The 12,635-nt window shown below is 37.9% G+C and overlaps 2 protein-coding genes across 3 annotated transcripts in view; both read left to right on the top strand.

Moving 5' to 3' along the window:
- Nucleotides 1-12,635, top strand: part of RpS11 (ribosomal protein S11) — a 352,472-nt gene that overhangs the window by 276,765 nt on the left and 63,072 nt on the right. The window lies entirely within an intron of this gene.
- LOC100881119 (dual specificity protein phosphatase 10) overlaps nt 1-12,635 on the top strand; it is an 83,150-nt gene that overhangs the window by 9,369 nt on the left and 61,146 nt on the right. The window contains exon 1 of one of the 2 annotated variants that reach the window (XM_003700337.3): nt 6,043-6,476. The exons of the other annotated variant lie outside the window; for it this stretch is intronic. The gene's annotated coding sequence lies outside the window, so the exon portion shown is untranslated. Of the gene's footprint in view, nt 1-6,042; nt 6,477-12,635 lie in introns of those variants that run through there. 2 annotated transcript variants of the gene reach the window in all.

The following is a 12,635-nucleotide window of genomic DNA, read 5'->3' as shown; positions in this document are numbered from 1 at the left end:
ATTTGGAATTTGGGGGATTTGGGAGTTGGGGGATTTGGGAGTTGGGGGATTTGGAATTTGGGGGATTTGGGAGTTGGGGGATTTGGGAGTTTGGGGATTTGGGAGTTAGGGGATTTGAGAGTTGGGGGATTTGGAATTTGGAGATTTGAGAATTTGGGGATTTGGGAGTTGGAGGATTTGGAATTTGGAGATTTGAGAATTGGAGGATTTGGAATTTGGGGATTTGGGAATTGGAGGATTTGGAATTTGGGGATTTGAAAATTTGGGGATTTGGAATTTGGGGATTTGGAATTGGAGGATGTGGAATTGGGGGGAGTTTGAGAATTTGGGGATTTAGGAGTTGGAAGATTTGGAATTTGGTAATTTGGAATTAGGAGTGTTAGAATTTGGGGATTTGGGAGTTAGTGAATTTGGAATTGGGAGATTTGGAATTGGGAGTGTTAGAATTAGGGGATTTGGGAGTTAGAGGATTTGGAATTGGGAGATTTGGAATTAGGAGTGTTAGAATTAGGGGATTTAGGAGTTGGAGGATTTGGAATTGGGAGATTTGGAATTAGGAGTGTTAGAATTAGGGGATTTAGGAGTTGGAGGACTTGGAATAGGGGGATTTGGAATTGAAAGTGAATTTGGGGATTTCCGAATTTTAGTATTAGGAATTTGAGGATTTGGAATTGCGAGTTTTAGACTTTGCAAATACAAGAATTAGCAGCTCCAAAATTTCAAAATTTCAAATTTGTTAATTTCAGAATTTCTATATCCCATCATAGAGAGCCCTAACCTAAAAAATTTGTAACCTCAAAACCATCGTAATTACCATACTTCCACACCTATAAAAAATTACTCACAACTAAATAATTAAACCTAATTAAAATATCTGCATAAAAAATGATGTTTAAAAGCCCACTGAAAGAACAAAGAAACTAGTAAAGCATGATTCCCGACTCAATGAATAATTCATGATAGTGTTCGCGAAAACGCACCGGCAATAAAGCGAAAAAACACGATGAACGATAATAATGGAGCAGTGACCGGCACGATACCGGTATCTGCTTGCTCGCGGAAAACAAAAAACTCGATCAAAAATCTGACTGCGATTTGCAAAAATTTTGCAAGCATCATCGTTCGCGAACTTTCACCGTTTCGCAACGAATTCTGTCGAATCACAGTTTCGATGAATCAGGGTTTCAAATTTTCGCAAAGAAGAATTGCAGAGTATCAAATTTTTGCGTATTTACTAGGAGTTGTTTTTCACAGAGCTACTGAGAATTCATTCTCAAATTTATCGCGTGATTTATCAGGTGATTAGGTTCACTTTTATTAAGCTTTGAAGTTGCAGATTTTGCAGATTCTATGACACGTGGATTTAAAATGTAGTACATAAAATTTCAAGCTTTGTGAAACTTTTGCAAAGTAATTTGCAGTGAGATACCTGTTTAAAAATTTATCGAACTTGAGTACACATTGCGATAACATTCGAACAACATATTTCTACGAATGCAAAAATGTCACAAATTGTATGAAACTTTCTCAGATGAATTTACAATAAGATACCTGTTTGAAAATTTACATAAGTCAAGTGCATATCTTGATGAAGTGCAAAGAACTAATTTTTACAAACACCAAAATCTCAAATATTATGAAATTTTTTCACACTTTGCAATAAGACACCTCCTGGAATTTTTCTAAACTTGTATACAGATCTCGATAAAATTCAAGCAATAAATTTCTACAAACAAAAAATTCCTTTAAATTGTATGAATCTTATGCAGACAAGTTTTTAATAAGACACCTCCTTGCAATTTTTCCAAACTTGTATACATATCTTGATAAAAATTCGAGCAACAAATTTCTACCAACACAAAATTGCCTTAAATTGTATGAATCTTATGTAGACAAGTTTTTAATGAGACACCTCCTGAAATTTTTCCAAACTTGTATACTTATCTTGATAAAATTCGAGCAACAAATTTCTACCAACACAAAATTGCTTCAAATTGTATGAATATTATGTAGACAAGTTATTAATAAGACACCTCCTGGAATTTTTTTAAACTTGTTTACACATCTTGATAAAATTCGAACGACTTCCAAAAAACTTTCTTCGATGCAAAACCATCAGATCATATGACACTTTTGTACAAGAAATTACAGAGGGAGTATTGCAAATTTTTAGAAGCTTAAGTATTACAAATTTCTAGAAGCTTAAATATTAAAAATTTCGAAAGGCTGAAGCATCGCAAATTTCTAAAAGCTTAAATATTACAAATTTCGAAAGGCTTAAGTATTAAAAATATCTAAAAGCTTAAATATTATAAATTTCGAAAGACTGAAGTATTACAAATTTCTAAAACCTTAAGTATTTCAAATTTCGAAAGGCTGAAGTATTACAAATTTCTAAAAGCTTAAGTGTTACAAATTTCGAAAGGCTGAAGTATTACAAATTTCTAAAACCTTAAGTATTTCAAATTTCGAAAGGCTGAAGTATTACAAATTTCTAAAACCTTAAATATTACAAATTTCGAAAGGCTGAAGTATCGCAAATTTCTAAAACCTTAAATATTAAAAATTTCCAAAAGCTCAAGTATTAAAAATTTCTAAAACCTTAAATATTACAAATTTCGAAAAGCTCAAGTATTAAAAATTTCTAAAACCTTAAATATTACAAATTTCGAAAAGCTCAAGTATTAAAAATTTCTAAAAGCTTAAGTATTACAAATTTCGAAAGGCTCAATCATCGCAAATTTCTAAAACCTTAAATATTAAAAATTTCCAAAAGCTCAAGTACTAAAAATTTCTAAAACCTTAAATATTAAAAATTTCTAAAAGCTCAAGTACTAAAAATTTCTAAATCCTTAAGTATTACAAATTTCGAAAGACTGAAACATCGCAAATTTCTAAACCCCTAAATATTACAAATTTCGAACAGCTCAACTATTAAAAATTTCTAAAACCTTAAATATTAAAAATTTCTAAAACCTCGACTACATACCCCAAACTTCGCTGCCCCAAATTTTCCCAAAATTGTTGACACAGTTTAATATCCTTGAAGGTTTAATATCCTAGCCACCTGTTAATTTTCACTTTATCGTTATCAATGGAAAATCCGTGATCGATCTCGAAAAAGAAAAGAAGAGGAAGCCCTGTGGCAACGAGTTCGTGTGCTCTAACAGCGAACGGTGACTCATTGGCTGGCTTTCAGTCACGTGTATGCGACTCCACGTGTACGTGACTGCATTTATACTGTGTAACGATGCTCGCACACACATACATACACACGTGGTCACGATCCACAGTGCCGTACAACGTCGAAAAGGAATCCGAGTTCGCGCGAAAAATATTCGAGATTCCAGGTATGGCTGATAACACGCGTTATCGATTAGTAATCTGACATAATCGTCGCTGCAAGGCTTTAGATTACATGTTTATTGAAATTGTGGCAACTTGTGGTGAATCATTTTTTATTATAATCATTTATTATTATTTTTTATTATAACGCCAGTGGCGCTTGGAAGAGGGTAACATAGAGATTCGAATATTGTTATCTGTTGATTATGCGAAATTGTAATTGTGCAGGGTGGGAGGTGTTGCATTGGATGCAGTTTGGGTTGGAAAGTGGAGAATTAGAGATGAGGGTGCGGATTTTAGGAGGTGGATTTTTGGGAGTTTGGGGATACGGGAGGTTTGGAGTGGAAGTTTATTTGCGAGTTTTGGAATTTGGGGATTTGGGAATTTGGAGATTTGGGAGTTGGGGATTTAGGGAATTTAGAGGTAATTTGAAGAATTAGAAAATATAGATGGTTTAAGGATTTTGAGAATTTCATATGAATTTGTGGATCTATGGAATTTAGAGATAATTTGAAGAATGACAAAATATAGATGGGTCAAGAATTTTAGAGGTTTCATATGAATTTGTGGATTTAGGGAATTTAGAGGTAGTTTCAAAAATTAGAAAATATAGATGGTTTAAGGATTTTGAGAATTTCATATGAATTTGTGGATCTATGGAATTTAGAGATAATTTGAAGAATGACAAAATATAGATGGGTCAAGAATTTTAGAGGTTTCATATGAATTTGTGGATTTAGGGAATTTAGAGGTAATTTCATACTATAAGACTCGATACAGAAACGCCAAGGTCTAAAATTTGAAAACCCAGCTATTTTCTAAACTAGAATAGAAAATTCAATAAAAAATGCGTTTGCATGAATTTGTTTTAATGTTCACGTGTTTTGTACCCATTCCTGTAGAGAATATGGAGCACATATGTTATGGAACACTCTATATCGCGTAAGTAAGTGTATACGTGATAGTAGAGACGACTCCGTGAGCTACCTCGCGCGAACAAACAGGTACGTACGATGACATTAAAGGTTACACTGGGATGAAATGCAGAATTCGAGATAAGAAATACAGAGAGGAAGTACACGTTATGTGCATGTGATTTGTCGAGATTAGATATACAAGTATGACACTGATTTTTTAACACAAAATTTCTATGAATTTGCAAATTCATGAATTCTCTGAACTACTACTTTTGCAAACTTTCAAGAATTTAGCTCTTTGATAAACCTCTAAAATTCTTGATTCATCTGTATTTTCTAATTCTTCAAATCCTTAAAAAATCCTTCAAAATACATGAAGTGCATAACAATGAAGAAACGGAGTGGCTGGTACTCTCGAATCAAGTATCACACGTTGTAAAAGATCCTGTATAGAAGCACTCACGCATGCGCAGTACACCTTGTCGGAACTGTAGCTAATCCATCTATACTTTCTAATTCCGAAAATACCGCAGAATCCTCCAAAATACGTGTGCGAAAAAGAAGAAATGGAGTAATTAAGTAATTGAAGTAACTAAGTAATAATGGAGTAATTATTCCACCTTCCCCAATTCCTACCTTCCTCAATTCTACATTCCCCAGTTCCACCTTCGTCAATTACCACTTTCCCCAATTCCACATACCCCAATTCCCACATTCCCCAATTCTCACATTCGCCAATTCCACATTCTCCAATTCTACATACCCCAATTCCAATATCCCCAATTCCCACATTCCCTAATTCCATCATACCCCAATTCCCACCTTCCCCAATTTCCATCTTTCCCAATTTCTACCTTCCCCAATTCCCACCTTCCCCAATTCCCACATTGCCCAATTCCACCTTCCCCAATTCTCACATTCGCCAATTCCACCTTCCCCAATTCTACATACCCCAATTCCACTATCCCCAATTCCCACATTCCCTAATTCCATCATACCCCAATTCTCACCTTCCCCAATTTCCATCTTCCCCAATTTCTACCTTCCCCAATTCCCACCTTCCCCAATTCCCACATTCTCCAATTCTACATACCCCAATTCCAATATCCCCAATTCCCACATTCCCTAATTCCATCATACCCCAATTCCCACCTTCCCCTATTTCCATCTTCCCCAATTCCCACCTTCCCCAATTCCCACATTGCCCAATTCCACCTTCCCCAATTCTCACATTCGCCAATTCCACCTTCCCCAATTCTACATACCCCAATTCCACTATCCCCAATTCCCACATTCCCTAATTCCATCATACCCCAATTCTCACCTTCCCCAATTTCCATCTTCCCCAATTTCTACCTTCCCCAATTCCCACCTTCCCCAATTCCCACATTCTCCAATTCTACATACCCCAATTCCAATATCCCCAATTCCCACATTCCCTAATTCCATCATACCCCAATTCCCACCTTCCCCAATTTCTACCTTCCCCAATTCCCACCTTCCCCAATTCCACCTTCCCCAATTTTCACATTTGCCAATTCCACATTCTCCAATTCTACATACCCCAATTCCCAAATTCCCTAATTCCATCATATCCCAATTCCCACCTTCCCCAATCTTCCCCAATTTCTACCTTCCCCAATTCCCACATTCCCCAATACCCAATACCCCTGTAAGAGTACCACGCGTGTGAAAGAGCCTGTATAGGAGCACTCACACACACATGCGCAGTAGGCTCGTCCGGGCCGTGGCCTCGCGTCGGTAGTACTCTCGTAGATCGCGATCGAGCGGTTCCGCGGGGACGAGCCGTTCAGTCTCAGCTCGTCGGCCGCCGTGAACGGATCTATCGAGCACGCTCGGTCGATCGCGCACGGTCAAAGCATCGTGTTTACTTCCGTCCCGGCTGCATCGTGACCGTAACCGGAAATGTTGACGAAACGATCCAGGCACGGGGGACCTCGTACCCGCGTGCCGATGCTCTCCTGAGCAAATACCAAACAAACAAAAAGATACCAAGGATAACGACCCTTCTTCTTTTCTACCCTTTTCACTTCTTTATTTCTTTCTCTGTCGCGTTCTCTTTGCTCCATTCTTCCCCGGTTCTGTAGTGCTGCTTCCATGTGCGAGCACGTGGATTATCCGCTCGCGGAGTGCACGACCTGGTGAATTAGAAGTTAGGTGATTCGGAGGTGAACCGGTTCGTGATCGGTTAAGGTAGGTACTATAACTTTGTTCCGGAACGATTGTGCTTTTTACGTTCGGTGATTGTGTTAACTGGGTGACACGTGCGAGTTTTGTGGAATATGTAAGATATTAGTACTATTTGAACTGTAGTTTCTGGTGGATAAGTTGGATCATAGTATCTCTGATGTGTAGAGGTACATTGTCAGTATTTTAGAATCCATCTAAAATACAGTTCAATTCGTATATAAATGTCTTAACTTACTTAGAACTTATGTCTTGACTTACTTACATTTAGAAGTTGCCAAGTAGGCAAATTATCAAGAGTCCACATATCACGTACAAAAACTCTGATATCAACAATGAGGGATATAAGACTTTAGGAACTTCAGATGAAAAATTTGATAACATGTAAAATGAGAAATTTGAAAAATTGAGATCATATAAACTTAAAAATTTGAGGCAAAAATTTTAAAATTCATACTAACTACCTGAAAATGACAATACGAGTCTCCCAACATACCTCTAACCACTTAAAAAATTATAAAAGTCGATTCTCTAGAGCATACTAATGGCTTGTCCTAAATCAATCACCGAATCCTCCTTTTTACGAGATATCTAAAGCATGACGATTCATCGTGACCGAAAGCATTCAGAAGCTGTCTGTTTTCCTCGGAATCGATGTCGAAACCTGGAAGTGATAAGTCGAAGATCAACGGAGCCACTCGATTTCACCAGCAGTCGAACTACCTCAAAGATACATACAGTGAAACTGTAAACAATCGGTCCGAGTTTACCCCAACTGTTTATCGTACCTAACATTTATAGACTTTGAGCTGGTATTTTATAGACTGGAGATTAATTTCGTTTTCATTCATTCGTTCATTCACTTGTGGGTTTCTTAATTCTGCGCTTTGATGTAATATGGGAATTATGTTGGCAAAGTAGAAAAGTAACTTCATTGATTGATTTTTGTGTGGGCCTCGACTGCTGTGATCATTGGCGCAACTTCATTCGTATATATTAGAAGTAACTGTTCATTCATTATATTATTTATACTAATTATTTGTATAATTTATACTACTTGTAATAATTTGTCTTCATCTTTTGTGAGAGTCTGATACGAAGCGTTAAATGAGTGATAAGATTTTTCGATTAAAGCCTGCTGCACAAACCCGTTCTCGATTCACGCGGAGTTCCACGTGAATTCGCTTTACGCGAATGAAAATCGTAAAGTCGGTACGAGAGAATACATACAGGCTATAAAAGCTAGTATGACTTAGAAATACTTGTTTCGAATGGCTGGATACAATAATGCTTCAAAGGCCGATGTCACTATCACTATAATTCAGTCTTTCCCTTTTAGCTAGCATGAATATATGATCTTAGTGGTTTTAAGTATTTAGAATACTTGTATATCCAATTCTTAAATACCTAATTCTCTCGAAACATCGAACTTTAGAAATATTAAATATTTGGACGTGTATGTTAAGATTGCACAAATTTTAAGGGGGGCAATACCTTTAGACAGATGAAAATAAGCTGATATTTGCGAATTTTTTTGTATAGGACACCTTTGTTTTGCATTTTCGAAATTTCAGGTATAATTTATTATAGCTATTGCCTATTACAGAATATTTTCTGTTTTGCAAAATATTTCAAAATGCCGGAATTATGACAATCCTTTCTGGAAGTGTTTTGGCGCGTCTCGTGAATCGTGGGTTCTAGCTTCAGATATATTGGTCTGAAGAAAGTTTACAGACAATGTTTCGAAAATTCATAGTTAGATGAACCTCAGAAATGTACAAAATATGTAAAATTGAAGAAATGGCTTTTAAAGAAAAACTTTGAATTTTATTGAAAATTTTTGCAATGTTTCGCAATAAAAAGGACTTTAATGTTCAATTTATTTCATACATTTAGGTTCATATGTTAGATAGTATTGTCATGGATAAGTGCAAGAAATTTGAGCGCGATTGATAAACTAGTTTTTGAGTTATCAGCCACGGCAATTTTAAGAACGTAGTTTTAAGAAAAACGCGTTTAAAGTTTCAGTCCTCCGCACTGAACGCGTGAATACCCGCGGCGCTAATCGGCCATAACTTCAAGAGGGCTTCGTATTTCACTTGAAAATTTTGAGACAATATTTTTAAGATGTTACACTAACATTTTATAGAAAAAAAATTTTGTAATTTTTTAAGATTCTAAAGGTATTGCCCCCCATAAGAGACTGTACAAGAGACTTGTATAAATTGATAGGTGATTACGTCCCTAGATAGACACAGCAAAAGAACAAATTTCCAGTCTCAATTTTCTTCAAAACTACTACAAACTTTTCATTTTCCCACCCATTGGTAGGACTATCATTGGTAGTCCACCCAGTGTCCACTTTCAAGTCCTATGAAAATGTTTAGGCTCCATGAAAGTGTCTAAAAGTGGACACTGGCTCCCACCAATGATAGTAGGTCCTATACCTATGCCTAAAAGTAATCAAAATTTCGTTTGCTTTCGAAAAACATTTATTCGTTAAAGAAATCTTAAATGCAAATCCACAAAATAATTTCCATCATTTTCTAACCCTTTTTGCCAGCGTACAGGCAATTGTTCGATTCCCTTTTTAAAAAGGTCCTTCTATTTTTCATTGAAAAACTCTGAAATCATCGAAGAAATTTTGATTACTATATAATAGGTATATATTAGGGGTACCGAAAAGTAATCAAAATTTCGTTTGCTTTCGAAAAACATTTATTCGTTAAAGATATCTTAAATACAAATCCACAAAATAATTTCCATCATTTTCTAACCCTTTTTGCCAGCGTAAAGGCAATTGTTCGATTCCCTTTTTAAAAAAGTCCTTCTATTTTTCATTGAAAAACTTTGAAGTCATCGAAGAAATTTTGATTGCTTTTCGGTACGCCTAATACCTACACCTATGAAAGGTCCTATACCCTACATAAACGATCACATAAGCCTCACATAAACGACCACAGCAACGTATGTAAAACTCCAAAAATTGCAGTAGAAAAAGTTTTCACACGTTATTCCGTCTGACCCGAAATTACGCAGCAGGAAGGTATCGAAACGCATCTAACGTAAGCGGGAACTCGCGGAACAGAGGCAGCAGGTGCTGGCGCTACACCTGTCCGCGGGGCTTTCGAGCCCGGGCCCAGGTTGTGCTGGTCGCCGCTCGGAGCGTCGAATTCCACGGCGTTTACTCATTCCAAACAACGAACCTGAAGAGTGGAGACGGGGCCGCAGGAGAAACTCCGTGGCGGCGCTGCGGCTCGTAGCCGCGAAATAAAAGAGCGAAAGAGAAAGAAACGAAAAGGAGAACGGAGAGAACCGGGGCCCGAGAGCAGCCTCCTCACCTTCTAATATTAGTCGGCTGACTCACTACGATTCGATCGTGCGACGCCGAGCGACGCGACGCCGACAGCCGAAGCTAGAGTCCGTTGCCATTGACACGATACCGAATGACCTGCCCGAGTTCATGGGATACCCTGTCTCGTTGATAGAGCGATAACTCGGGGAAATTAGTCTCTGACTTTAGACCTTGACGGATCGATAGGGAAAATTTGGGGAACGGGGTGGAAAAATCTGAGGATTCGGTGACTTTTTAGGGATTTTGCAGGTTGAGGATTTCGGTGAGGTAGGGTTTTTTATGGTTGAGGATTTTGGTGAATTCTTAGGGCTTTTGAAGGTTGAGGGTTTTGGTGATTTCTTAGAGGTTTTGAAGGTTGAGAAATTTGGTGACTTTTTTGGGTGTTTGAAGGTTGAGGAATTTAGTGATTTTTTGAGGTTTTTGAAGGTTGAGAAATTTGGGGACTTTTTGGGGTTTTTGAAGGTTGAGGACTTCGGTGACTTCTTAGGGTTTTTGAAGCTTGAGGACTTCGGTGACTTCTTAGGGTTTTTGAAGCTTGAGGACTTCGGTGACTTCTTAGGGTTTTTGAAGTTTGAGGACTTCGGTGATTGAGGACTTAGGGTATCCCTAAATTTCTAGACATAAAATCCCCAGATCTCTAATTCCAAGCTGCCTAAGTACCTATATCCCCAAACTTCTTGCAAAAATATCCCTAGACTCCCAATTCCAGAGTCTCCAAATCCCAAAAATCCAAATAGGTCTTCAGACACTTATGTCCACAAATTTGTATATACAAATATCCCTAGATCCCCAATTACAAGGTGCCTGAATACCTATGTCCCCAAACTTCTTGCAGAAATATCCCTAGACTCCCAATTCCGAAGTCTCCAAATCTCAAAATTCTGACACCCCCAAATTCCAAATTTTCCAATTCCCAAATCCCCAAATTCGAAATCTCTCAATTCCTAAATCTCCAAATTCTAACGCTCCCAATTCTCAAATCCTCAAATTCCAAATCCCCCAATTCCCAAATCCCCAAATTCCAAATCTTCCAAATTCCCAAATCCCCCAATTCCAAATTCCCAAATTCTAAATTTTCCAAATTCCCAAATCCCCAAATTCCAAATCTTCCAAATTCCCAAATCCCCCAATTCCAAATCCCCCAATTCCAAATCCCCCAATTTCCAAATCCCCAAATTCTAAATTTTCCAAATTCCCAAATCCCCAAATTCCAAATCTTCCAAATTCCCAAATCCCCCAATTCCAAATCCCCAAATTCTTAATTTTCCAAATTCCCAAATTCCCAAATTCCAAATCTTCCAAATTCCCAAATCCCCCAATTCCAAATCCCCCAATTCCCAAATCCCCCAATTCCAAATCTCCCAATTCCAAATCCCCCAATTCCAAATCTCCCAATTCCAAATCCCCCAAATTCCAAATTCCCCAATTCCCAAATCCCCCAATTCCAAATTCCCCAATTCCAAATCTCCCAATTCCAAATCCTCCAATTCCAAATCCCCCAATTCCCAAATCCCCCAATTCCCAAATCCCCCAATTCCCAAATCCCCCAATTCCAAATTTTCCAATTCTAAATCCCCCAATTCCAAATCTCCTAATTCCAAATCCCCCAATTCCTAAATCCCCCAATTCCCAAATTCCCCAATTCCCAAATCCCCAAATCCCAACCTCCCAAATACCTATACCCTCAACTAGCAAACCTTCAAACTTACAAACAATGATTTGAAAAATAAATTAAAAACTTCTAAATTTAGTCTAAAAATCTGAGAATCGGTATCTCCCCAAAATGACCAATTTCCAAGTTTCCACCTCCTATAACTATCTCCAAAATGACCTAAATAAAAGAGTGGCTGACAAAAAGCCCCCAAATCTAAGTAACGAACAGAGTATCTGAAACATCCTGTACACAATGCATATTGTGACACGTGCTTTAACATCGGCGTAACGAAGGTAACCGGGTCCGAGTCGTTTATGCGACACTTAATCCTTTATCAGGCACGAGTAACTGGCATCGCGGCCACCGATTGACTCGATTAACCTTGGGAGGATGTCGTTCATAAGCGAACCTGAAATAATGGCCGCGACTCGCGTTGCATAATGATCTCCACCGGTAACTCGGTTCGTATGCTCGTTCGCTCGAGAGTGAAAGCACTGTGGTGTCTAGGATCGGCCTGCATTAGAATCGTTCGACCGGTTAGGCGTTGCAACACATCGCACAACAACTCGCGTATCTTTTGTACACCGTGCAAGATAACGATGTAGGGACATACTTTACCTCGTTGTTCCGACGGTTCAGGTGTACAATGCTCGATAAAACGGGTCAACGAACTAACTCGTAAATCGTTGCTGCATCACCTCTTCACTTGCTAAACTTTAATTTTATTACACTTCACATTATTTTGAAAAAGTACTGATTATTTTATTGAACTTCGCATGAAATTAATGGTGAGTCTGAGTCACCTGAACTCATTCTGTGATTTGTCAGGTGTCTGAACTAATCACAGCAAGACAAAATCGAGACCCGTTATCAGTCAACTATGTAAATAATTGTCGACTCCGAATTAAGGCATATTCGAGTAAAAATCACGAGACTTGTCAAAATAGTGCAGAAGATTGAATAAAATAAACATTCAGAGCAAATAAGGAGAAAGATAAAAATGTCTCAGTTAGCAAGGATTAATAACAGCGTTGTTTCGCGGTGAAATGACAGCCGATGATCAAATGCAAGGAGGTATAAAAAGAGCGTGCCGCCACTATAATGTAAATTTCTTAATCAGAGATAATTACCGCGGTAGCACCTGTGCAAGCGATGG

The sequence above is a fragment of the Megachile rotundata genome, chromosome 10 (assembly GCF_050947335.1).
Source record: "Megachile rotundata isolate GNS110a chromosome 10, iyMegRotu1, whole genome shotgun sequence".
Lineage (NCBI taxonomy): Eukaryota > Metazoa > Arthropoda > Insecta > Hymenoptera > Megachilidae > Megachile > Megachile rotundata.
The sequence above is the reverse complement of the archived record's forward strand: the minus strand, read 5'-3'. Positions and strand labels throughout refer to the sequence as shown.